At 31.9% G+C, this 27,737-nt stretch overlaps 1 long non-coding RNA gene and 1 pseudogene across 8 annotated transcripts; one reads left to right on the plus strand and one right to left on the minus strand.

Annotated features, from left to right (window-relative positions):
* The first annotated feature begins 17,083 nt into the window (after positions 1-17,083).
* Positions 17,084-18,378, plus strand: LOC107888945 ((S)-8-oxocitronellyl enol synthase CYC2-like; annotated as a pseudogene).
* Positions 18,379-18,789: 411 nt separating this feature from the next.
* LOC107888946 (uncharacterized) lies at positions 18,790-26,866 on the minus strand. Of its 8 annotated transcripts, none has more exons than XR_005901781.1 (6): positions 26,631-26,754; positions 26,493-26,536; positions 24,688-24,750; positions 24,578-24,594; positions 20,301-20,363; positions 18,790-18,916 (listed from the first exon to the last, which is right to left on the minus strand). It is a non-coding gene; the product is annotated as an uncharacterized lncRNA (long non-coding RNA). The 8 variants fall into 8 exon arrangements; XR_005901780.1 differs by having other exon boundaries at positions 24,583-24,625; XR_001681582.2 differs by having other exon boundaries at positions 24,578-24,625; positions 26,631-26,752.
* Positions 26,867-27,737: the final 871 nt, after the last annotated feature.

Here is a 27,737-nt window from a genome sequence, read left to right on the forward strand (position 1 = left end):
ATTCATCTTCTTTCCCTACTGTGCTCACATTTCCTTCGGTATGGTTAGGGAATGGGTTCCCGGTTGTACCGCCAGTACCATCAAATTGCAGAATACCCGCATCAATGAGTCCTTGAACTCTCCTTTTGAAGGCAAAGCAATTTTCCGTAGAGTGTCCCTGGTTCCCGGCGTGGTACACACAACTAGCATTTGGGTCGTACCATTTCGGGTATAGGGGCCTCAAGGGTGCCATATAATGCGGGGATATCAATTGCTTCTCTAAAAGTTTTGGGTACAGTTCCCCATATGACACAGGAATAGGGGTAAATTATGGTCTATCGAAATTGGGTTTTGCTTGCCTCTGCTCGTTTTTGGGTTGATCTTGGGCGGGTATTGTATTTTGTGGGAATATGGCGGTTGGTCTCGAGTTACTTGTGGCTTAAATGGGGTAAGAAGAGTAAGAGGCGGTGTTTGGTAGTAAGGGGTTTGAGGAGGATAATAGAAATTCGGAGGTGGATAATTTCGAGGTCGGGGTTGGTTTGGATACAGATTAGGGGTATAACGGCTTCTCATTCCCACCATGTGGGCTTCTGGTTCTTTCTTCTTCATGGGCGCTACCCTTCTTGAACTTTCTTGACCTTCCATTCTACCGCTCTTGACGACATTCTCTATAAGCTCACCTGATATTACAATATCCGCGAAGTCCTTCGTGGCTCTTCCCACTAGTTTGTCATAAAATGGAGTCTTTAAGGTGTTGATAAAAAGGATGGTTATCTCCGTTTTCGTAAGAGGGGGTTCCACTTAGGCTGAGACGCCCCTCCATCTCTGCGCATACTATCTAAAAGTTTCTGACAGCTTTTTCTCCATCATTTGTAAAGTCATCCGATCTGGAACCATATCTAATACATGCTTGTACTGCTCACAGAATGCCAACGCCAAGTCTTTCTAAGATCGGATCCTTTCCTTACTGAGCTGGTTGTACCATCGAAGAGCCGATCTTATAAGACTATCTTGAAAACAATGTACAAGTAGCTTATCTTCGTTCACGTAACTGATCATTTTTCGGTAAAACACGACAAGATGTGCTTTTGGACATCTTGTCCCATCGTATTTTTTGAAGTCAGGCACCTTGAACTTCGGAGGTAGAATTAGATCAGGTACCAAACTGAGTTCTTTAGCACCTAGTACCTAGAAGGCTTCGGTGCATTCTATTGCCTTGAGTCTTTCTTCCAAACTCCTATACTTCTCTTGAGCCTCGTGATCATCTATTTTCAACTTGGCTATTTCGACTGGACCATCTAAATCTGGAACTACAGGATTGGCAGGGGTTGCTCCGGGATTTGACATATATGTTCCTTGCCCTAGATGAGCAAATGGCATAGGTCGTTGTTCCAAGCCTGCGGATTCCCCTTGAGTATACCTTCTTTGTGCTACGTGGGCATGTGGTGGAGTGAATCCTGGGGGATAGAGTGGATCCTGGTCATGATTAATTCTTGATTAAGGTTCCATACTGTCGGGGTTCTGCATGTGTCCTTTTCCTTTGACCAAAACTGACATCATCTCCATCATTCTAGCCATTTGATCCTTTTGTTCAAGTGATTCCTCTCGAGATTTTACTATCAAATCCCTTGTTTCTTGCTGTGACTTAGCCAGTTGTTCTTGTAATTCCTTCTAGACTCTTTCCATCCTTTCGATTCTTTCATTGAACTCAGCCTCCATTGCTCTAGCTTGTCGACGCGTTTTATACGAATGGCGTGGTTCCAGATTTGAAGTGTTGCAACTGCGAATTATATGATTCTAACCTTAGCGAATGATTATGGGATATGTATATATGCAATGAATGAATGAATAAATGTTGAATGAATGTCAGTCATGAAAGAAATAGGAGAAATTGGTGTTGATCTCGAGGTAGTCCCTATTAGGCATTTCATTCATCAAAAGAGTTCATTACAAAACATTTCACCATTTTTGATTCGGCCATTACACAAACTTCCTAGCTATATCGCTATATTTCTTTACTCGCTCTAAGAACTCCGATATGCTCGATTGTTGGCTAGGTGGGAATTGGCAACTGAGATCCTCTTCTTCATCTGATAGTTGTACCATATGCACAGCCGCTTCACGGATTTTGTTGATCAAAAAGCTAAGTTGCATTTCTCTTTCTTGGAGGTCTGTTTTATAAGCGTGAGTGTCTCTATCATATTGATATTCTTTTCTTCCAAGGCTTTTAAGAGAGTATCCAATTGTTGCTGACGAGTTCGCAACACATTTTCTAGACCTGTACCCTTTCTCTTAAGCTTTGACATTCAGATTGACTGGTTGTCCATTTGGTAGACATAGCTTCATGTTCAGCGCTTTTCTTTCTCAATTCTATTATGACCCGCGCAAACTTTTCCTCCTCCTTCTCTGTCCTCTTTTTCCAAAATTTCATCCCGCCTTTAGCATTGTTTAATTCTTCTCTCCATTCTGTTGACGACTTACCCAACCCACTATTCTTGATAGTGACTCTTAACTTTTTATTTTCCAGATGAAGGTCCCTTAAGTCATTTCTTACGACTTCAACTTCTTTTTGTACTTTCTCGGTTTTAGACCTTTCGATCTAGACGTCGATCTTCAACTGTTAATTTTCTTCTTGAAGAATACTAATGTCCCGCAACATTTTGACCTTTTCACGCTCAAATTCCTGTCTTGTTATTTCTAGCTCGGATGGTACTTCTGTCGAGAAAGGATTCTGGACGGTGTAATTTGTCGACGAGATTTGCTGGGTGTTCACCTGTTGCTTTCTCCATATGTCGTAATCTTGGGTGAGGGTATCAGCATATAGAGCTAATTCCATGTGATGAATTCTCTTCCAAGACTTTGCAGTATCTCAGACCCTCTTCATATATCCTTCACCCGCAAAAGTAAACTCTGATTGTGCTAATCCTCCTGTGGTGGGTACGAATTGTCGTGAAGAAAATTGCCTTTGGACCATTAACGGAGCATATCCAACTCCTCCCCATAACCTGAGTAGTGGCACCCAATCTTGATCTCCAACCTTGTATAGCAGAACTGACGGGCGTATCCATGGGGCTCTCCAAGTTACGTCATCGGCATGAAGATTCTAAAAGACTGAGACCCAGTGTTGTTCGGTGACCTCCTTCGGCCATTCTTTCTTGAGATAAGCTTCTAACGAGGAGAATGTTTTAGAAAACATATGGAACGGTATGCGCTCTACTTTCCAGAAGTGGCTCAGAATCCAAACATTGAGTAACTGCACGCATCCGATAAAACGACCTTCCCCTTTCTTCCTACAGCTACTTAGTGATCTGAAGGTTTCGGCCAGGATAGTTGGGACGGGGTTGATTCCTTGTTTTAATCTTTCGAAGAAATCTACCACCGCATCTTCTATGTGTCCAAGGACCTTCGGGAAGATGATCAAACCGTAAATGGCCAGAGCGAACAAATTTACCCTTTTCAACATGTCAGGATGGTTCAGAACCAAGTCTCATAGGGAAGACCATGGGATGCAAATGGTTTCATTCTTCTTCTTTATCTATTTTTCGACCCACGTGTCAGTCATGTCTGTCAATTTTACCAACTTTTTCTTGAAGGTCATTGGCTTAGGCTTCTTCACATATATCTTATAGGGTTGTACATTATCGACACGGAGCAAAGCAGCGTACTTCTCTATAGTCGGAGTTAGATCTTCTTGGTTGAAGATAAAACATGCATAAGCCGGATCCTAAAATCTGACCATGGCTTGGATCAATTGTTCGTTTATGTTGACAGCAATCAAGTTGACTATGTCTCCATATCTCTCGGTGAAGATACCTCTAGTATCCGAGTCCCACTAATTCTAAACCCGAACCAAATCTTCAAGGTTATTCTAGCGAACATTTACAGTTACGTGCTCGGGCAAATTGGCAATACATCCCTCCACTAGACTATCCCCTCTTTCTTTCTGAGTCTTTAGAGACCAGTCTCGTACCGCAGCATTCCTCTCGGTTGTTCGTATAATTGACTCTTCCATTAGAAACCCATTTTTTGGGAACCGATCTCTAGTCAACACCTTCCTAATATGATGCCTATAATGCATGATGTAAAATAAGAATAAAAACAAACAAACTTGGTTAGCACAATACATATGGACAGAGAAAAACTGTAGACAATCTAATAAATTAAGCTACTTGGTCCAATGGACTCGATTCCCTTGCATAGAAAGCGTAAATGTAAAAGAAACAAAAGGTAAGATGTGTTTTTCCCGTGTACTTATTTCGGTGACTAGTAAACAGACGGAGGTTCGGCACGACTCTAGTTGGATGGCTCGTATGGTTCACTATATGCGGTTTTGGTTCTAGATGGGTACTCGAATCGTCTGTACTGTCATCTACTAAGATTAATACAGAGCCTCGGTCATGGCCAATCATAGGCTTACGAGATCAATTCGAGGGACTACATTTACTTATACCTATGCGGAGGGATGAGTTAACTCACAAAAGCATAAGTCATATGTAACCCGAAAGTATTAACTAGCCTGTACGGAGGGACGAGTTAACTCACGAAGGCGTAGCGTTTACTTTCACTTAAACGGACTAGGACCGAGTAGAGAGCTCATGTTATGCAAAATGCAAGTGCACGGTGTGTGGGAGAAACTTGCAAACCTTTCATTTATTTTAAAACTACAAAACTAAAACCATAAAACTTAAAACTGAAAAACGAAAGATAAAACAAATTAGGAGATATGTATGTATGATTTTTTCGTAAACAAAACTTAAAGATCATGATTAAATATTAATTTGAACACGGAACTTTGAAAATTTTGACAACACGCGTTTAATTCAACTCGACTCTCAAAAATCGTCCCCAGTGGAGTCGCCAGCTGTAGCGACGTAAAAATTTTCGCCTTCGGTTGGTCGCTAATTATGATGATTTATTAAACATTTGAAAACCAACTTTCGATTTTATTAACAAAGGGAGTCGCCACCGATCCTTTTTATAGGTGTGATCGGACACCTAATAAATTTATTTTTAAAACAAAAAGAAGGCCAAGTTTAGGTCTACGTGAAAGTCCAGAGAAAAATTTGGGTTCGGGAGTCGGTTACGCGCGAGGAAGGTATTAGCACCCTCGTGACGCCCAAAATTGGTATCTTATAAACAAGTGTTGTCTTGATTTTCAAAATTTCAAGTCCAAAGTAACATTGAATCGTGATCTGATCAAAACACGAGAAATTTCAAGTTTCGTTTTCTTTTGAGAAGGATATACCGTTTTAACATGAGTCGATTGATATTCACCCAACATAGCGATGAAATCGATGACATAGTGTTTAAATCGGTACGTTGCCTTGCTTATTGAAATAAATAAAAACACGAATAAATATTTTAAAATAATAAACAACGGGGCAATATATAAAAATGGGCGGGAAACGAAAGATAATAGTTGGAAATACATCAAGGCACATAATACATACAACAATAATATTAAAAACAATGACAATGCACGCGATATTAAATGTAACAATAGTATGAAATACGAGAACACAATGAGAACACGATGAATATACATATAAAGATAATTAAGAGTATATATGTCATATATATATATGTATATATAAATAGTAATAATGTTAGAAATATACTATATATAGTGTTTGAAGTATATACATAAGATAGTAAAAAAGGTATATGTAACTTGTATTATTAAAATATGTACATAGGGCAATATATACAAAACTTTAACTAATAATATTGAAAATACATGTTCATAATATATATAAAACATATATATATAATATAATATTAAAACATTTTACATAATATATACACATATAATTACAATGTTAAAAAAACATATTAATATTAATAATAATACTAATATTACATAAAGATATACTTATATATATATTAAAGATATGTGCATATATGATATAATACATGAATAATACGATATTTAATATATACGTAATATGTATAATAAAAATAATAATATACATAATATATAAAATATATACGTATATAACAAAACATATACTACAGTTAATGATTATAATAGTAATGGTATTAAAATACAAAAAAAGAACAATGTAACATAACAAAAATACTATATATATAAATCTATGTACTTAAATAGAAATATACACTATTATAATGATAATAATAATAAATATAATAACAATATTGAAACACAAAAACAAATACAATAAAGATATTGAAGTAAAGTAATAAAAATAAGCCTATACGTAAATATATATATACATATATACATAAAACATATATAAACATTGGTAATAATAATAATAATAATGTTGAAATATAAAGGCAAGTATAGCATTAAAAATATTAAAATAGAATAAATAAAAAACCTAATACAAATACATAAATATATACGCATATAACAAAAGCACATACTAATAATAATAATAATAATATCAATAATATGAAAATAACAAGGATATTTAAATAAAAATGAAAATAAACGAAAACAGGACTAAAATTAAACTAAAAACAAAGTTGTGGGGCAGATTTGAAAAGAAAATAAGGAGGAGAGGACCAGATTGCAATATGCGCGCAACATGGGAGGACCGAAAATAGAAATATCCCTAATCATTAAAACGCAGCGCTTGGTACGGGGCTAAATTGAAAACCTCAGAGAATTAGGTGGCCAAATTGCAAAATCATAGGAAAAAGGTAACTAAAGCACTAAATTGTAGCACACTGGAGAGGTTGAGGGACCAGGGGGACAAATATCCCTAAAAGTAGAAACATACAAATCATGGAGTTAGTGGCGCCGTTTCACCTTTGACTTTTCAATTAAGCTTTTATTTTAAAACCATTTTAACTTTTATATATTTTTTTCTAAAAAACTTAATGCCTTCAAACCCCCCTTTATCTCTTCCTCCTTTCTTCAGCTAGGGTTTCAACACCCATCATCGCCGGCGGTTCACCGTGCCGAACGGAGAGGGGAACGGCCACGGGGTAGATCCGGTAAGACTCTCTTCTTCCTTGATTCTTTTTTGTTTTAAAGTAAGTTGATGAAATAAAAAATAAAACAAAGCAAAGATAAATAGAAAGATTGAGATAACAGAGGAAAAAAAATTGAAGTTCACCTTCTAAGCTTTTCTTTTTTCTTTTGTTTTTGATACCAACTTTTTGTATTTCAAAAAAACCCCTTACATATTTTCGATTGAGGCTTTTTATAGCCAAATACCAAGAAAATTTCTATTGTTTGTTGCGTTTTTGCTCTGTTCTCTGTAGTTGTGTCTCGTTTTGCAGGCGGTGTCAGACGCATGGAGGAGAAGGGCATGCGTGGGGTGTGGTGGTGGTAGTGCGCAAGGTGGCCCATGGTTGGCCTAGCGTGCGGCAACTGGAGGCTTGGGGAGCTGCTAGGGTTTCCTCTTTTTTTTTTTTTGGAAAATGTTTAGTGGGCTAGGTTGATTTGGGCCTGTTTGGCTAGTCTTTTAGTTTTGTACTTTGGACTTTATTTATTTGGTTTATTTGGTTTATTTATTTTTTATTTGTCTGGGCCAAAAATTAGCCATTACAGCTGCCCCTCTTTGCTCATTGTCGTGTAACGAGAATGGAGCAAAGACTCAAAAATGGCCAAATTTGCTTAGTCTCGCTGAATCTTAACTTCTTGGTACTTCTTTTCTTTTAATAGCCTCGTTTCATCCCACTGCATCTTCAAGGGCATAGGAATTTTTGATTTGATTCACTCCACTGCAACTTCAGAGATTTAAGGAGAAGAGATTTGTAGCCTCGATCTTCTCTACTAAACTTCAATTAGCTTCACTGTAACTTCAAGGATGTAAAATCTGTATCTTCGATTAACTCCAATCTTATCTTTTACTCAGCATGTGATCCTGAGCTCAACTCATTTCTCGTAATATGAATTTTTTTAAAAACAGACATTAAGACAGAAATAGCTCAGCACGTGAGCTAAGGCTCAACTCACCTCTCGCAATATGAGTTGATTTTTGAAAAAAACATTAATTAAAAATACCTTAGCGTGCCCCGAAGCTCAACTCACCTCTCGCAATATGAGTTGGTTTTTGAAAAATAGAAATTGAAATTACCTCAGCGTGTCCTGAGGCTCAACTCACCTCTCGCAACATGAGTTGATCTTTTTGAAAAAAACAGAAATTGAAAATACCTCGGCGTGTGACCCGAGGCTCAACTCACCTCTCGCAACATGAGTTGATCTTTTTGAAAAAAACAGAAATTGAAAATACCTCGACGTGTCCTGAGGCTCAACTCACCTCTCGCAATATGAGTTGATTTTTGAAAAACAGAAATTGAAATTACCTCAGCGTGTCCTGAGGCTCAACTCACCTCTCGCAATATGAGTTGATTTTTGAAAAACATAAATTGAACAGGAATTGAAAATACCTCAACGTGTCTTGAGGCTCAATTCACCTCTCGCAATATGAGTTGATTTTCTTGAAGAGCAGAAATTGAAAATACCTCAATGTGTCTTGAGGCTCAACTCACCTATCGTAATATGAGTTGATTTTTTCGAAACAGAAATAAAAACATCAGAATACCAAAACATGTTATCTGGTGGAACTCTAGTGTCTTTTCCTTTAATTCAGTACAGCTGTCATCACGTCCTCTCGCTCTACTGGAGTACCTGTAGATGTCATGCATAACGTTATCATGATATGCATATGTTTGTCTTAAATGCCTTTATGCCTACATGATTATGCTATGCGCCTTTGGCATGTTTGTCATATATCCTTTTTTCGTCATGATTTGTGATGATCCGCGTTCATTGCTTTGACTCTTGACTTTCTCTTCAGTACCCGTACCCGTCCTCAAACTTCACGAATAATCTGTGTTTTCTCAGATATCAATCTTTTGCCTTTAGTTGAGCTTTGTCCTTGCGTTGAGACTCTTGTACTTATCAAATTCTTAATGCTTAACATTTCTTTTGTTTAGAGTATGTCATTTCACTGTTTCTCATGTAATTGAACCACATAATGAGATGTATGACAATGGTCAGGTAGGGATAAAAGGATACCTCACATTTATTCATTTCAAATATAGCAAACAAAGAAAGTTAACCAATAATAGTAAAAGAGTGTCATAAAGAGGAAAGGGATTGCATTCAATGAATACAAATGCTATAGATATTCAATGCATGAACTCTTCCACGTTCCTCAATCAATCGAGCATGGCTTCTTGTGTAGAAGATTTCGAGCTTTCAGAAATGCTTCAGATACTGTAGTCTCACTATTTGACCCACCGTTCAAAACACCTTGTTCTTTAAGCCCGGGTTTGCTTCATTAGAATGCCCTTTCGGGTTTTCATCCTAATATTTTTTGTTTAACCAAGACGCCATTTTCGGGTTTTTACCTTGATCCCTTTTTTCTCTTTTTTTTAAGATGTCATTTTTCGAGTTTTCATCTTGGTTTCCTTTTTCAAGCATAATATTTCTTTACAGCATCTGAGTTCACTAGATTCGGTAACTCCTTCCCATCCATCTCGGTGAGAATCAAAGCTCCGCCCGAGAATGCCTTCTTTACGACGTATGGTCCTTCCCAATTCGGTGCCCATTTTCCTCGCAGGTCTCTTTGTATTGGGAGAATCTTTCTCAGCACGAGTTCTCCTTTGTGGAATTCTCTTGGCCGTACCTTCTTATCATAAGCCGCGATCATTCTCTTCTGGTATATCTGTCCATGACAAATTGCCTTTAGACGTTTTTCTTCGATGAGGTTTAACTGGTCATATCGAGCTCGAACCCATTCTGCTTCCTCTAATTTCGACTCCATTAAGAATCGTAGAGAGGGGATCTCCACTTCGATAGGTAGCACAGCTTCCATTCCATAGACCAGAGAGAAAGGAGTTGCCCCCGTAGATGTCCGTACAGATGTGCGATATGCATACAAAGCAAATGGCAGCTTCTCGTGCCAGTCTTTATATGTCTCGGTCATTTTCCTAATAATCTTCTTAATATTCTTGTTGGCCGCTTCGACGGCTCCGTTCATCTTTGGGTGATAGGGCGAGGAGTTATGATGCTTTATTTGGAATTGTTCACACACTTCTTTCATCATCTTGTTGTTCAAATTCAAGGCGTTATCTGAAATGATTCTTTTAGGCAAACCATATCGACAAATGATTTCCCTTTTCAAAAATCTACAAACTGCAGTCTTCGTCACCCCCTACATATTTTCGATTGAGGCTTCTTATAGCCGAATACCAAGAAAATTTCTATTGTTTGTTGCGTTTTTACTCTGTTCTCTATAGTTGTGTCTCGTTTTGCAGGCGGTGTCAGACGCATGGAGGAGAAGGGCATCCGCGGGGTGTGGTGGTGGTAGTGCGCAAGGTGGCCCATGGTTGGCCTAACATGCGGCGGCTGGAGGCTTGGGGAGCTGCTAGGGTTTCCTCTTTTTTTTTGGAAAATGTTTAGTGGGCTAGGTTGATTTGGGCCTATTGGGCTAGTCTTTTAGTTTTGTACTTTGGACTTTATTTATTTGGTTTATTGGGTTTTGTTATTTTTTATTTGTCTGGGCCAAAAATTGGTCATTACACTGAGCATGCTGATATATGGCTCGAGAGTGTGCTCTCTGGTTATGTGCCCTAACGGGAACCCCTAAATACAAATTGATGAATCCTGATTTGTACACCTCGAGTGTACTACCTGTGTATCCATCGATATTTCAGATAAATTCAACGGGAAAAATCCTGACATGAGAAGATATGAATAAGAAATGAGTTGTTACAGATATCTGTTTGAAATACATGAAAATGATGATACATGATAATTGATATATAGAAATATGAGATGATGATATTTGTACATGAAATTTTTTTAATGAATACGTTCATCCTTGATTATAGATTTGTACACTTTGAGTGTACTACTTATATGACATTGATATTTTAAATGATATGAGTAAAAGTTCCGATATGAAATAATTTGAACTCGAGATGAATTATTATGAAAATATACTTGTAATGTAAAGATATAATTTATACATGTTAAATGAATATGTGATGTGGAAAGCATATATGCCTGGAAATTTGGTTGTTGTGAAGCCCATATATGTTTCTTGTTGATATTATGGAATATATGACTAACAAGGGCAATGAGGATATGTGTAGCGTTTGAGATCAAATTGATTGAATGTGCCTTACATGTTTATCTTGAAATAGAATGAATAGTAAGTTAAGTACCATATGTAACAACCTGTTTTTAGTCAAATTAGAACAGTGGTTTCGGGACCACAAATCTAAATTCAAAATATTTATTTTATTATTATTATAATGTTTACAGCATGATTGAATGATTTTGTGAAAATTTTGTTAAGAAATTTTATTGTTTAAATGGTCAATTTAATAAAAAGGACTAAATCGCGTAAAGCGTAAAACTTGGATTCTAATGTTAAAGGTATCTAATAGCTATAGAACCTTAAATTAAAGGTCCTTATGTTGTAATTAGACCATTATTAGTGTGAGTGGACATAAATGGACATGAATAAATGAATTTAAATGATTTATAACAAAGGTTATTTTAGTAAACTAGTGAATAAAAGGTTAATTAAAATAAAAACAAAACAATATTACTTCATTATCATCTTGTTAGCCGAAAATTAGGGCTTAGAAAAGCCATGAAATTAGTTTGAAGGTCTGGTCACTTTGAAGCTTGATTTGGTAAGTGACTTTTGTCCCATTTTAATGATTTCTATGTTTTTGTGATCGTTGCATCTAGTACTAGCTAGCCCAGGCACTAATTTGCAAAAATGTTAAAGATTTTGAATGTTTCCATTGATGAATATATTAGTATTTTGAAGTTTCTTGATAGATTATGAATATTTGATGCTTGTTAAGTAAGTTTTGTTATGTGATTTTTAGTGAAAATGCAAAATAAGGATTAAATTGATAAATGTGTAAATTTAGTGGTTAAAATATGAAATAAATGAAAATTTTGGGATATTAAGGGCATTATGGTAATTTGGCTAACATGAGTATATTTGGAATTTCATTAATTTGTGATTTTATGAAATAAGGACTAAATTGTAAAAAATGTGAATATGTGGGGCAAAAGTGTAAATGTGTTTTAAAGTGTGTTTTGGACTAAATTGAATGAATAGATGATTAAATAAGTTAATTTTAAATATATTTAGATCAAGAAAGGAGAAATACGGACTTAGATCGGGGAAAAGATAAAGTTATCGACTAATCAACTCGATTCGTCGTTTTAATATCCGAGGTAAGTTCGTATGTTATAATTTCATTTCAAATGTATTTTATGTGCTTTGATATAGCATGAATTGTGATTATGTGATTACGGACAAGTTTGGAAATGATTCGACGAAGATTCGACGAAGATTCGACGAAGATTCGACAGTTGGAATCCCGGTTGAACCTTAAGAATAGTTTAAGATGCTAGTGACATGTCATTAGGGGTATCTTGAGTTGGCTTCGGGCCATGATTTAGCACTTCGGGTGCGAGATAAACCGATTTGGCTTCGGGCCATGCATATCGACTGATTTGGCTTCGGGCTATGATATCAGAATTTCGGATAAGTTACCTTGATTTAGCTTCGGGCCATGGTATAGGTACTTATAGTGTAAGACCCTTAAGTATCCGACTTCTATTCCAAATGATTCAACGGGTAAATGAAAGATATGGTTGAGTATGAGGTTGGTACGAGATGGTATAGGTACGTACAGTAATGAATTGAGTTTTGAAACTATGGAATTGATAAGTCTTTGGTAAGTTATGTGAATAATCATTTGTTAGCTTTGAGATTTAATAGAATTGTTGTTTATTGTTTTCTATTATTGAATGATTAATGAATGGTGATAGTTGCTTATTATTAACATACGATCTTACTAAGCTATATATTGCTTTTCCATGTTTTATAGTGATTTCAAAGTTAACTCGGCCTCGGGGATCATCGAAGACTACATCACACTATCCACCGACACTTTAGTACTTTTGAAACTATGTTTTCGGTCATATGGCAAGTATAAGAACTTTGAGTCATTTTGGTTATGTTTTGGTAATGATATTGGCCATATATTTGGTATTGTAAATGTTTATGTTTTGGCATGTATATATATAACCATGTGTGATGGCTTATTTTGGTTTGTTTGGTATGTTTGAATAATGTACATATAGGTATAGTTATGTCTTGTGAATTGAGTTGGTTGTTAGTTATGTGATGATTGATGATAATAGGTACTGTGAATGGTAAATTGATGATTTGTGGATATAGGTATGCTTGTGAAATTAGGTCAAATAATGCATATTTGATAATGGTTATTTAGTGAATTGAAAAGTCAGGGATTGGTATGAAATTAGATGACTATATGTGGTTTTTATGTTTTGTAGTGATTGATGTTGGAAATGGTATAAATCATGCTTCGTTTGGAAGTGAATTATATGTCTATTGATGCTATGTTTGGTAACATTTGGGTTGTGTAGGTATATGTATATTTGGATGGCAAATTGGCTTAGTACATAGTCTATTTTTGTCCACACGGGAAGAGACACATGTGTGTGTCTCAGCCGTGTGTGACACAGGTCAAGTACACGGCCGTGTGTCCCTTAGTGTTGAAATTAAAATCAAGTCAGTATGCTCCACATGGCCTCACACACGGGCGTGTGACTTGGCCGTGTGGCATAAGTCAGTATACCCTACAGGTTTGGCACGGCCTAGCACATGGCCTGGCACACGGGCGTATGTGGCCACTTTTAGGGCACACGGGCTAGCCACACGGGCATGTGTGTTGGCCGTGTGACCCAAGTTAGAGAGTTACACGGGGTTGGACACGGGCTGGGACACGAGTGTGTGTCCCCTATTTTGATTTTTTTTTAAATTTCGTAAAAGTTTCATAAATCATTGATTTAGTCCCGTGCCTTTTCCAATGCATGTTTACGGCCTCATTGGCTCGTATTAGGAACAAATTAATTGAGATTGAATGACGATTGTATGATTTGATGAAATGCATGTGAAAAGTATATTTAAATGTGTTATAAGTCCAGTAATACTCCATAACCCTATTTAAGTGTTGAATACGGGTGAGGAGTGTTACACCATGTTATACGAACTTACTAAGCATTATATGCTTACTTAGTTTTATTTTCCTGTTTTATAGTAAATTGGAAGCTCGTTGGATTGGAAGCTTGATGGAGATCACTCACACTATCCATCGACCCATTTCGGTACATATGGTAAATCAATTATGGTTATAATGACATATATAGGTTAATTGGCCATATTGGTATGTAAATGTAAATGGTTATTGTAATGTAGCCTTTGAAATGGCTAGTAATGATTATGTTTTGGTATAAATATATTAAGATTATTTCATGATGATAATATAAATGTTTATTATTGATTGATTGAGATAGGTTAAACGAGTAAGCTTATAAAAGGAAAGATTAAAAGCATGAATGCATGTAATAATATCTCATGTTAGATAATAAATTAGCTTGGTTATCATATTTCAATTGGTTGATATATGTGCGTAAGTGATTTAGCAGGTTGATGACAAGGTTTGAGTGAGAAATAAGGTTAGGAGATGGCCTTATTTTGTCCACACGGGTAGACACACGGGCGTATGTCTTGACTGTGTGTGACACACGGCCTGGCATATGGGCATGTGGTTTGGCCGTGTGTCCCCTGCATCTTAAAACTTAGAAATAGAATGCTTAGAATTTGGCATACGGGCATGTGTCTCAGCCGTGAGTGCTACACGGCCTAGAACAAAGGCATACGTCTTGACCGTGTGAAACCTGCACCTTAATGTTTTGTAAGTTATAGAGTTACACGGGCTGGGGACATGGCCGTGTGACTTATTTCATATGCCACACGGCCTATCCACACGAGTGTGTGACCTTTGTATATAAAAGAAATTATGAAATTTTGCAAAAAATTTCCTGAGTTCCCAATTTAGTCCCGACTTGATTCCAACATTTATAATGGGCCTCGAGGGTTCATTCAAGAGACAATATGACTAGTTTCGAAAATGAATAGTATTTAACATGAATTATCTGTAATTATTCTGTAAACCTCGGTAATACTTTGTAACCCTGTTTCGATGACAGATACAAGTTAGGGGTGTTACAGGGTAAGAGAACTTAGTATGTCTTAAAATTTATTTTTTGTTGAGGATTTAACAAGAATAAACTTGTTGGTTCATTGGTAAAGCTTTAGCTTACCCATAGGTCCCCAGTTGAAACCCTTTTTACACATTTCAACCAAAATATTTTATTTTCTTATTTTTATCCCAAAAAAGTGCCAGATTTTTCCAACTAGCCCATCCCAAAAATTGTTTTTTTCTAATTTAGTCCTTAATTTAAACCAATCCTAATTCTACATGAATTCCTAAAACCTATTTCAATTAGGAAAAAAAAGTTTTATAAATAGTCAATCTTTTCAAGCCCTAGAAATTTTATCTAGAGAATTTTTCAATAAAAGCTCTCAAAGTTCTTTATTTTCTCCTCCATTGACAAATCAATTTTCAACTTAGGATTTCAAAGATTTTCAAAATTGTTCCTCTCCTTCCAGTAGATCGTCGATCTCCTCATCTAAGTTAGAGGTTTTTTGTTGTGTTTTCAAATGAGGCGTGGAATCTAAACCTAAATCATTGTGTATAATCAATTGAAGTGCTAGAAAGTAGATAATCTCTACGTAAACCCCCATGCGAACCCCTTATAGGCGAGCCCTTGTATACAAATCCCCTATAAGCAAGCCTCTATATTATTGTATACTCATTATATAAGTGAAATAAATTAATATAAAATATATTTACGAAAACTTTATAATAATAAAATTGAAGCTTTGATTTTTGTGATAAAACTAAAAGCTTAGACCTTGTAGGCTTAAGTTCAAACATTGTTAGACACCAATTTTTAATGATTTAATAGAAAATTATAAAAAAACAAAAATGTATTCATAATACAAATTACTTACTTTATAAAAGTCATTTCGACAATTCAATAAAATATAAATAATAGTATATATTTGTTTTCTTTGATTTCTTCTTACCAGCTGTCAATGTTTAACCGTGACAAGGGATATCTAATGTGTGGAATATATTACATAAGTTGATATGTTGAGTTATTCGTGTAGGTATAAAGGTTTATCTCAAATTTAAAAGGATTTACGTAAGAATATTAAACTTAAAAATAGGCTTATAGAAAAAATTAGTCCCGTTTAAAATATGGGTCAAGCTCGAGCTTGACTTGGTCTATTTTTAAATTTATAGTATTTTATATTATGTTATTTTAAAATATTATATAATTTAAAACACATTAAAAAAATAAACATATACTAAATATATAATACTAATCTAATATAAACATTCAAATAATGTTAAGATGACTATATAAAAACTTTCAATAAAAAAATATAATTTTATTAAATATTAAAATAGTATAATATAAATATATATTTTTTAAATTTTAAAAATAATATAGGGGCGTAAAATGAGTTTGAGATAGTCTTTTACAATTAGGGGTGGATTTGGGCAAATTTTTAGACCTATATTTCAAACCAGACCGAACTTAAATATACATCAAATATGTTAATATGATGCTTAAACTTGACCTGAATCTAACCCATCCCGACCTAACCGATTAGCACTAATTTAACCTGAATCTAGCCCAACCGACCTAACCCATTAGCACAAATATTAGGCCCAAAAAATAGAATTATGCAAAAAAAATAGACCCATTTAAAATATGGTCAAGCTCTGACTTGAATATTAAAGGCTCGAGCTTGGCCCGGTCTATTTTTAAGTTTATAATATTCTATATTATATTTTTAAATATTATATAATTTAAAACACATAAAAAGAATAAACCTATACTAAATACATAATACTACTCTAATATAAATATTAAAATAATATTAAGATGACTATATAAAATTTACAATAAATAAAAAAATATAAAATTTTATTAAATATTAAAATAATATAATATAAATATTTTTAAATTTAAAAAATAATATATACGAGTCTAAAATATATTTAGATTAATCTTTTAAAAATACGAATAAATTTAAACAAAATTTTTTACTCATGTTTTAAATCCAACCAACCTAAATAAACATACATTAATATGCTCGACCGAATTTAGCCCAACCCACCCAACCCTGGAGGACTAATTTATCTATTAGCAATTATAAGTATCTCTCATACGTGTTGTCTCTTGATCCACACTTTGTTTTCACTGTTCCCACTATGTCTCTCTTAGCTCCCAATATGGCCGATTCCCACCAACCCTTTGTTGCACTCATTGTCGGCGTCACCGGCATGGCGGGGTTGAGCTTAGCTGAAGCCTTGAAGAGCCCCAGTGCCCTCGGCGGTCCTTGGAAAATTTATGGCTCGGCTTCACGTCCCATACCAACTTGGTTCCCTTCCTCGCTCCTCGACAAATACTTCGCTTTTGACGCCACCGACGCCGGAAACACTGCTGATACACTCACTCCAATCTCCGGCGAAGTCACCCATGTTTTCTGGGTGGCAATCCAAGTTCATGAAAGTGAACAAGTAAATGTTACAGTTAACGCAACTATGTTATCCAACGTTCTCGATGTTTTGAAGAGCGGCCCGGGCAGCAACGGAACCGGTTCAAGGCTCAGCCATGTCACGGTTCAGACAGGTACCCAACAATACATGGGTCCGATACATGATCCGACGGAGGCGGACAAGGGTCTCGAACCCCATGAACCACCGTTTAGGGAGGATTTGCCCCGCTTGCCTTACCCCAACTTTTACTACGCGCTAGACGATCTTTTGGAGTCATACGCGTCATCATTGACCTACTCTGTGCACCGCTCGTCGATCATAATAGGCGCGTCGTCGAGAAGCGTGTACAACGCGCTACTTACATTGTCTGTGTACGCATTGATATGTCGATACGAGGGTTTACCGTTTCGATACCCAGGTACCCGGTACACATGGGAGCATTTTTGCGACATGTCCGATGCACGCGTGCTCGCCGAGCAGCATATATGGGCCGCAGTGACTCCCAGTGCCAAGAACCAAGCCTTTAATTGCACTAACGGTGACATGTTCACTTGGAAAGCTTATGGAAAAAATTGTGCGACATATTTGATCTCGAATTTATCCCTTTCGTGGAGTTGGAAAACTTTGATTTTGTTGAGTTGATGAAGGAGAAAAGCAAGGTATGGGATGAAATAGTGGTAATGCATGGATTGTATAAGACGAAATTGGAGGAAATTACATGTGCAGCAGCTCTTAACAACGTGTTACATTTTGGGTTTCAACATGTTTGTAGTATGAATAAGAGTAGAGATTATGGGTTCTTTGGGTATGCAGATACCGTCAAAAGTATTCCCATGTGGGTTTAGAGATTGAGAGATATGAAGATTAAACCTTAATCATGTGGTTCATGTATTTCATTAATATTTTGGAAATAAATCATATGGTTGTTAGCTGATCCTTCTTATTGTGATTGGGTTGTGTTCCTCTATTTGATTTGATTTTCAATTTTAAACCAAAGTCGAAGAGAAGCAAACAATATTAATGGGTATGCAAAACCTATCCTTGTGAGGGAAGGTTTAAGGGATGAGATTCTTGGTACTAAAATATATGTATATATTTACATTTAATTAATCTAGCTTTTTTGCATACTTTTATATTTATTTAATTTGATCGTTTCATAATATCTAGAATTATTCATGGTCTTTCTCAATCTATAAATAGGAAGATAATGGCTTAACACATTCAAATTCACATCCTCTTACGGTGACAACAAGACTTATGACAATTAAGCTAAGACTCGATCAACAACCATATTTTTAAATATTAAATAATAAATTAAATTTATCCATCAAAACAAATATTTTAACCTTAAATTGAAGACATTTATTATTATTATTATTAAAAGATAGTAGTGATCATAGCAATGTATCAAATTTCATCACTATAAAAAAAAAAAGCAAACTTCGTCAAATTATTTGTTTCAGATCTACTGCACCTGAAACAAAAGTCAATCACAAGTTATTGATCATGTATCCCAAAATAATTCATTCAAGAAAAGAGAATATATACATACATATAAATTATCAATAACTCAGTGTTATCTCCACCAGAAGTGCAAGCAGGTCTTCTTGGAGGTAACTGAGGGTGTGGTGTTCTTTACAATTATGTAATTTTATATATTACATAATTCAAATAAAATACAATCTTATATATTACATGTTTATTTATGTAGGAGGATTGTTTTCTTTTTTCTTTTGTCTGTGTTCATATATATATATATAAATTTATTATATATTTGCGATGTGGATGAAAAAAATAAAAAATAATTATTGATTTAAGTTTCATTACCCTAAATAAACTTAAATCAATAAAATTAATGAGCGGCTTTAATGGATTTAAATTGGTTATTTATAAATATGAATTAGTTTTGATAAAATTTGAGAATTATATTTTAAGTTGGGTTGAATTTTTTTTTAATACAAAAGTCCGAACTTTAACTATATATATCATATATATTAATAATATATAGAGGCAGATCCTCATTAGACTCTCCAAAGTTTTTGAAAATTATAATTATATATATATTTTTAATTTTTTAAATTTTAATTAGATTTTTCAAAATTTTTTAATTTTTTTATAAAATCTCTAAAATTTTTGAAAGTTTTAATTAAATCTATCAAAATTCGTGAAAGTTCTCACTAAGATTCTTAAAATTTTTTAAAAATTTTAATTAGGTGTATTCAAAACTAGGGGTGTGCAAAATTCGGGTAAAACTGAAAAAATTCGGTTAACCGACCGGATTCGGTTAATCGGTCGGTTAACCAAATTAATTCGATCAGGGGTCGGTTAATAATTTTTTGAGTTTTCAGTTAACGGTTAATTCGGTTCGAAACCGGTCGGTTCACCGAATATTTTCGGTTTAACCGAAAATATTAATAAATAAATTTATAATATATAAATAGCCCACTATTTATTCAAATCCAATTCAACAAAAACCCAAATACCCAATCTAATATATATTAACCCAAGCACCCAACCCAACCCAATTATAAAAATTACAAATAATTTAATAAATAAAAATAAAAATAAAAATATATATAATTTTATACAAATAATGCAGTTAATTCGGTTAATTTGGGTAATTCAGTTAATTCGGTTAATTTTATACTTATTTTAACCAAAAATAAAAAATATATAATTTTCGGTTAATTCGGTTAACTGACCGAATTAACCGAAAAAATTTCGGTTCGGTTAACGGTTAAAAATTTTGAAAGGTCGGTTAATTCGGTTAATGTTATTTCGGATCGGTTAATGTTATTTCGGATCGGTTAACCGATTGAACACCCCTATTCAAAACTGATGATATATATATATAATACCTTAAGCTTTGGTCTCAAAGTCTCTATTGCCACGGTTGATATTTTATTAACTCCTGCTCCTTGCTATTCAAACAAGAAGAGGAAAATAAAATCAGAGCAAAAATAGTATAAAAATATGAAGTTGCAATTTGAACATGTCTAAAGATTAAGTTATTCAGTTTGAGTTAAGTTACTATTTAATAATAAAAACATATTTGGGTGACTTGTGGAAGTAAAGCATAATAATAAATAAAAATATAATGTTATAATGTCCACACAGAGAGTATGGTGACTTAAAGTGTACGCTAGACACGAGACGTGATCTTACAAATCAAATTTAGTAGAGTCGTCACTAATCAAATTGAACTAGGTTGGCTAGACATCTATCATTTAAAGTTCTAGGACTAACCCTAAGAAAAATCTTAAAAACTAAGACTTCGTCTCATCACCAAATTTCAGACTGTGGTGGAGTTAAGATGTTAATCTTGGAGAAGCTAAAATTAGACTTGCTATGTAACAATATATTTAAACATATAAACAATCGATTCAAAAGAAGTAGCATTCCAACTTAACAATCGATTTAAACATATAATTTAAATAATAGCTTTCAATTCGAAACATAACATTTTAAATACTAATTAAATCATTCAAAATTTATAAAAATAAAATTAAAATAGCTAGATATAGTAAAGCATTCGAAACATATACATGGTTTATCAAGTTGACAACTTAAATTTCCTGATCTAAAAGCCACATAACTTTCGACTCCGTTAACCATTTTTGATTCCGCTTCCACCAAAATGCTCACTGCTCTACAAGTTATCATTTGACATAATTTTAAATAAAATGACCAAGGTTTTCTTCTTCCTCTTCACTTTGGCCGAAACTTACTATAACATTATTTAGCTATTTTTGTTTCTTTTTTACACTTCTAACAAGTTAGAAATAGTCTCATAATTATTTTCCATCAAAAAAGATACACATTTCTCTTAATTTTATAATCTTCCATCAATATTCTTTAATGACAACTTTTAATACACTTGATAAATTAAAAAACCATTGCTACATATATATATATAAAACAACCTTTAAAGATTCAAAATCTATGAAAAGTTTGGAGAAAAACATACCTTATACTTAAATTTTGGAGGAAAAATGATGAAGATTTTTCTTTTATTTTGTTTTCTTTATATATATTATTATATTATTATATTACTTATAAAATATTATTTTAAGTAAAATATTAAATAAAAATTAATTTATTGTTATTTAACAAAAACATCATTCAAAAGTCATCGCGTGTAGTTTAGCTTCTTTAAGAAGATTTTCCCTTTATTTTTTATCAACTATAAAAATATTGAAGGGGCCTACTTATATTGTTAGAAGGACTATAATATATATACAAAAGGGGGAATTGCAAAAATCTTAAACCTTGAAAAGGCCTATTTATATTTTTTGGAGAATAATAGTATATTTACAAAGGATTGAATTGAAAAAAATTAAACTTTGGGGGCCATAGCCCCTTAGCCTCTACATGACTTCGCACTTGATTCCAGGCTCAAGAGTATGGTTAGACATAAAAAAAAAGGTTATATAATACCGCTACTATGTCTGTGATTCAATAACTAGGACAACTCCAAAACTAACCTGAAAATGATAACATGTACTATTTTTTAAAAAATATAGCTCTAAAACCTAAAAAAAGGTGCTAGAGTTTTAACTTTGAAAAAACAAAAAACCTAAGAATAATCAAACTTAAAATCTAAAGTCTAAATCCCTTTAAAATACAAATTTATAAATAACTAAAAATTTAAAATCATCTCTTTCAAATGCAGTCTTAATAAATAATTAAAACTTTTAAATAAATAAATAAGAGATTTTTTTCATAATTTTAAAATATAAAAATTCATCTTATTTATTTAAATTTTTTTATAAATAAAAAATAGTAAAAATACTATCTTAATAAATTTTAAATAGTTACAACTTTTAAATAAACAATATAAGAGATTTTTTTTTCATAATTTTAAAATATAAAAAATTATCTGGTTTGTTTAAATGTTTTGATAAATAAATAGTAAAAAAATAAATGAAGATTTAGTATCTTAATAAATTATAAAATTATTTATTAACTTACCTTAATTAAAAATACAATTATAACCAAAATAATATTTGGTTATCTTGATCAAAACACCAAAGATGGTGATGATATATTAAAAAAAAATTCATATTTTAGCTATTAATTATAATATACGTCTCCTTAGAAATTTTAAAATTAAAATAAAATAATGGAAAATTAAAAAGAAAAAAATATAGAAAAATAAACATAAATGGTTCAATCTTTGCTAAAATATAAGCAATTAATAGATAATCACAATATACCAATATTTTAAGGCATAAAGATAATTTTAGCTCATTTTTATTCTTTTTTTGGGGTTTTGGCTCTCAATCTTTACAATTTACTCGAATTGCATGTCTTTTTCACGAAAAACTAATTAAAATGTTAAAATTTTAACGGTATTGATTGGGTCATTAATGTGGCAATGCAAGTATAATTCATACAAATTTTAAAAAAGAATAAAAAAATAAAAATAAAAAAAAAATTCATAAGAACTTTAAGAATATTTATTCATGTTAACAGTGAAGTTATATAAAGCGTCACGTGAGATGTCACATCAATGTCATTAAAATTTTAACAGTTTAGTTAGATTTTTCGTTAGAAAAAAAAGCAATTTAATTTAAATTTAAAAGCTGAGGGTCAAAATGATGAAAACAAATAAACGTTGATGAATAAATTTATCTTTATACCATATTTTAACATATGTACATATTTGTAAGGGGATAAATAAGATTTCATAAATGTAAAAAATAATAGATTTTATAAATGTTAGATAATTTATCTAATTTTAAATTATTTAAAAAGTATATAGTCCCAGCCAGATAAAAATAATAATAATAGAATATTTTTTAAAATTTTATTATGTATTATATGTTTTTAGATAATTTAAAATATATATTAATCTATTTAGATTAAATTAAATAAAGTTCCTAAGATAATTAGATAAATTGTTAAAAAATTGAAATGAATTGTTAAAAAAATAAATTAGAAAACTTGTTTAAAAATTTAAAATTATATCATTTGAATCAAAAGTTTATTTTAAATTAAAAATTCTTCTCCTATGTTGTTAAATGATATGATTTGACAAAAATAAATTTAAATCTAACATATCATTTGATTTGAAAACAAGCTACGATAGTTTTTAAAGTCTCAACTTTATCAATTTAATTAAATTCTTGTATATTTTTAATATAAACAATTTTATAGGCACTAGATTATAACGCACTCACAATGTGCATAAAAAATCATATACAACATATATTTATAAATCTTAGGTTTGGGCGCGACTCAGCTTGAAAAATGAGTTTAAAATTTTATCCAAGTCCGACCCGAATAAAAATGTTAAAACTTGGACTCAGTCCGCCCGTATTAAATTTTGTATGGAAATTTAAAATATATATAAGACATCAAAAATATAAAAAAATTAAAATAAATGTTTCCCAACAAATTAAAAATAAAATTTTTTAAAAAAATGTATACTTAAATAACACTAAGATAGGTACAAATTAACAAGCAAATGCCTCTAAAATAGTAACAAAATTAACAAAAAAAAAAGAGTTATACAATATTCAAAGAAGAACAACAAAATAGTAGAAAAAATAGCGAGAAAATAACAAGAAAATAGCAGTAAAACAATAAAAAAAAAGACAGTTTTTTTGACAAATTCAGGCCGGGCCGAGCTAGAGGGCCAAAAAGACCTTACTTGAGGTTTGGCCCGTTTCCTAAACATGCTTTATTGTTTTTCTCTAAGCCTATTTTTTTGTCTATATTTTTACTCAGATCCTCTCACTTTTTGTGTGAGCCTTCGGGCCAAGACAAGTGACTCGACTCATGAATAGGTTTAGTTGAAATGGGTAAAATCAAAATTTTGAGATATCCAATCACCTAGGTTCAAATCGTACTATGTAATTAACTTCTAATTTTATTTTGGGAAAAAGCAAAAACTTCATAGATATATTTATTACTTTATAAAAAATAAATTTTTAATTAAATTGATATTGATTTAACTCGTGACACAAATTCAATAATAATTTAATATATAATAGATATTTGATAAACAATAATTTTCACCCACTTATATTATCATTACATTGCATGAGGAAAATGATATATTATTTAAATATTAAACGATAATTATTGTAAATAAATTGAAGAATATATAAATCTGAAATGTGAGAAATACCTTACATAGAGCCCAGTCTGCGGAATCAAAGAAAGCACGTTCATGGTCCTACATATATTTATTTTAATTTAAACCTTCAAAAACAAATATTTTTATTTATTTATTTATACCTTTGAGATTAAGGGCGGCTTCTTTGGTACCAGGCCTCCATATTTCTTGGCCGCTGCTTTTCCCTGTAATATAAATTACGCATTCACTATTTTTTAAAATTCTGAAAAACAAAAATGATGATAAGTTTATTCACTCGACATTCATACTTGATTGTGGGGTTTGAATTATTTATTTATTTTTTATAATTAAATAATAATATGTGATAAAATGAATCGACCTTGTTTAAAAAAGATAAACTAAAAATTAGACTAAAGCTGAATTAATCCACAAAATGAGAGATCCAAAATTACAATTACAAATTATGGAACTTGAACTTAAAATTTAAAAATCTAGAGCCTCAATCTTTGTCAACTATAACAATACATAGTAAGTTGTGAGTAACAATAAGAAATTAATCATAACATATATATCAAAAATGTATATTTTTTTTATTAATATGATCTACTCAAAATTTTACTTTTTATTAGATATTTAAATGGCTATGGATATTTTTTTTGTTAATTTAGTTTTTATTTTCTTTAGTTAAATTTGATCATTAATTTTTTAAAAGGAATCATATAACACTTTTAATGGAAATGTTGACTAAAACATTGATTTTTTGATGATGTTGGGATGGCAACCTATATAACAATTCAGGTGTATTTCATGCTGATATGACATTATTTGTCTTATATGTCATGCCAATAAATAATTTAAAAATAAAACAATTAAAAAGTTTATAAAAAGTATCAAGTATATGTAGATTGTCATGTTTAAGAATCTAACATTTTAATCAGTATTTTAATTAAAAATAATAATTTGACTCTTTCTAAAAAAGTTTATAATCAAATTAAACTACTTTTAAAAGAATAAAGACCAAATTGATAGAAAAGTAAACATTAACGATTAAATTTATCATTATACCTCTTTAAAACATTATTTATAGATTATAATTAAAGAAAAAGTAAAAAATAGGAACGGATGACGTGAGATTGGGTGACAGGTTAACTAGCACCATATAAACGTGCGGTTGTGGTAGTACGAATAATCACTGCCCACATTTCCAGAATATAATGTCTCATAATACACGTCATCCCGTCAGAACTGTCGTGTCATCATGACAGCCGTTGATATGGGTGGCCCTACATGTACTAGATATGATTGACAAATTGAATTGCTTTGCCACCATAAATCGTACCAAACAAAATCACAAATAGCCGTTATGAGCCCAGTTTCGGATTTTATTTTAATTTAAATAACTTCATCACAATACGATTTAAAGGGTTTTTTTTTTTTGAAGTGGTTTTTTTAGAAGGGAAATTTTAAGGTAGTTGTTACAGATTTTTTTTATTTATAATAATAGGTGGTTATAGTTATTTTGTTTGAAGATATTTTATAAAAAAATTACAAAATTACTTTTACAATATAATTTATTAATTGATAAATATGATTTCTAATTAAAGTGAATGGATTTAGAGATAATAAAATTAATTAAGGGTTTTTATATGAGTATTATTTTTAGTTTTGGAAATTAATTAAATAATTTATTACCAAATAAAAGAGAGTTTATGTTAGGATAAACCCAATTCCATGTGAGCTTCACATGTGGAACATTAGAACCGTTGATTCATTCATCAATCATATTTTAAAAAAAAAAACAGTTGAAGGCTTAGATTAGATGGGACTCAGCTCTGTTCGTGAAAACATGGAATTCAAATGGGCTTCGCTTCATCAAATTATAATTTTCTTATTTGAAAACGTAGTAATAAAATTCCGGCAGGGAGGTCTTTGGAAGAAGAAAACAGTGTGTGGTAGTGAATCTTACCTCGTGGTCGTCTTCACCATGCTTGAAGTCCGCCATTTGAAAACCTGTTAAAACAAGAGAAACACCATTGATTCTTAACATATTAATAACAATGAAGAATATTATATTCATATCATGCGGATGGATTTATGGCATTACCTTACACAAGGGAAGGGAAAGAAGAAGAGCTAGAAAGGGATGTGTTTGAGTAGGAAAGTGAGACAGGAACAAAAATTATGGGTTGTAAGAAGCAGGCAACTATATATATATAAAATGCATTATTGGTGTAGTTGTTTGTTGAATTAATGGTTTTTAGAAAATGAGTTAAGATTTTTTTTTTAAATGATAATTTTTTTTTTGGTGAATGATGTAAAATATTTTTTTTATTGTTTGACAAATTTTTCTATAGTAATTTTTTAAAAGTTGTTTTTAATAAAACAAGCACAACATAAATATATTTGTTATAAAATATTATAATATTTTTTTAACCATCAAATTTTATTTTATAATAATATAAATTATTATATATAAATTTAATAATAAATAATTTTTAATTAAAACTTAATTTATATTACATATATATGAAAATGAATATCGACGGATTAAATTTGGAAGGGATAAATGAAACTAAATAAATATTAAATAATTTATTATATTAATAAATATAAATAATTAAATATGAATTTTTAATGATATTAAATATTATAATATTTGATATCAATATTTTCATATTTTTAAATATTTTTAAAAATAAAAATAAAAATTATTAATATAATAATATGAAACTTGATTCAAGTTAATTTTTATATAAAAATAAAAACTATTCACATATAAACTCTTTTCTAAAAAATACTTATCTTTTTCACAATAATAAATTAATTTACTGAAAAATGAATTTATTTTCCGTTGGATTTAAAAATCATTTTTTGTTGACCTTTTCTTCATTTAAAAAAAAAACACACACATACACAGAAAACGTTTTCTATCAATCAATTTCCATAAAATAAATGCAGCCTTATTTATAAATAAATTTGGGCATTTATGTAAAATTTAGTGATGTTTTTTTTTTTACATATATAATATTTAGGAAAAGAAGATGTGAAGGTATGAATTTAGCATTGATTTTTAAATGATTTATAGCGTTTTGAGGAATTATGGTTGGAGTTTTTGCACTAAAGAAAAGGGGAAAATACCAAATCTGTAGAAACCAGCAGGGAATTGGAAAGATGGTGGGTGAGGGGTTAGTTGGATCAACGCACTCACTTC

The sequence above is a fragment of the Gossypium hirsutum genome, chromosome A09, assembly GCF_007990345.1.
Source record: "Gossypium hirsutum isolate 1008001.06 chromosome A09, Gossypium_hirsutum_v2.1, whole genome shotgun sequence".
NCBI lineage: Eukaryota > Viridiplantae > Streptophyta > Magnoliopsida > Malvales > Malvaceae > Gossypium > Gossypium hirsutum.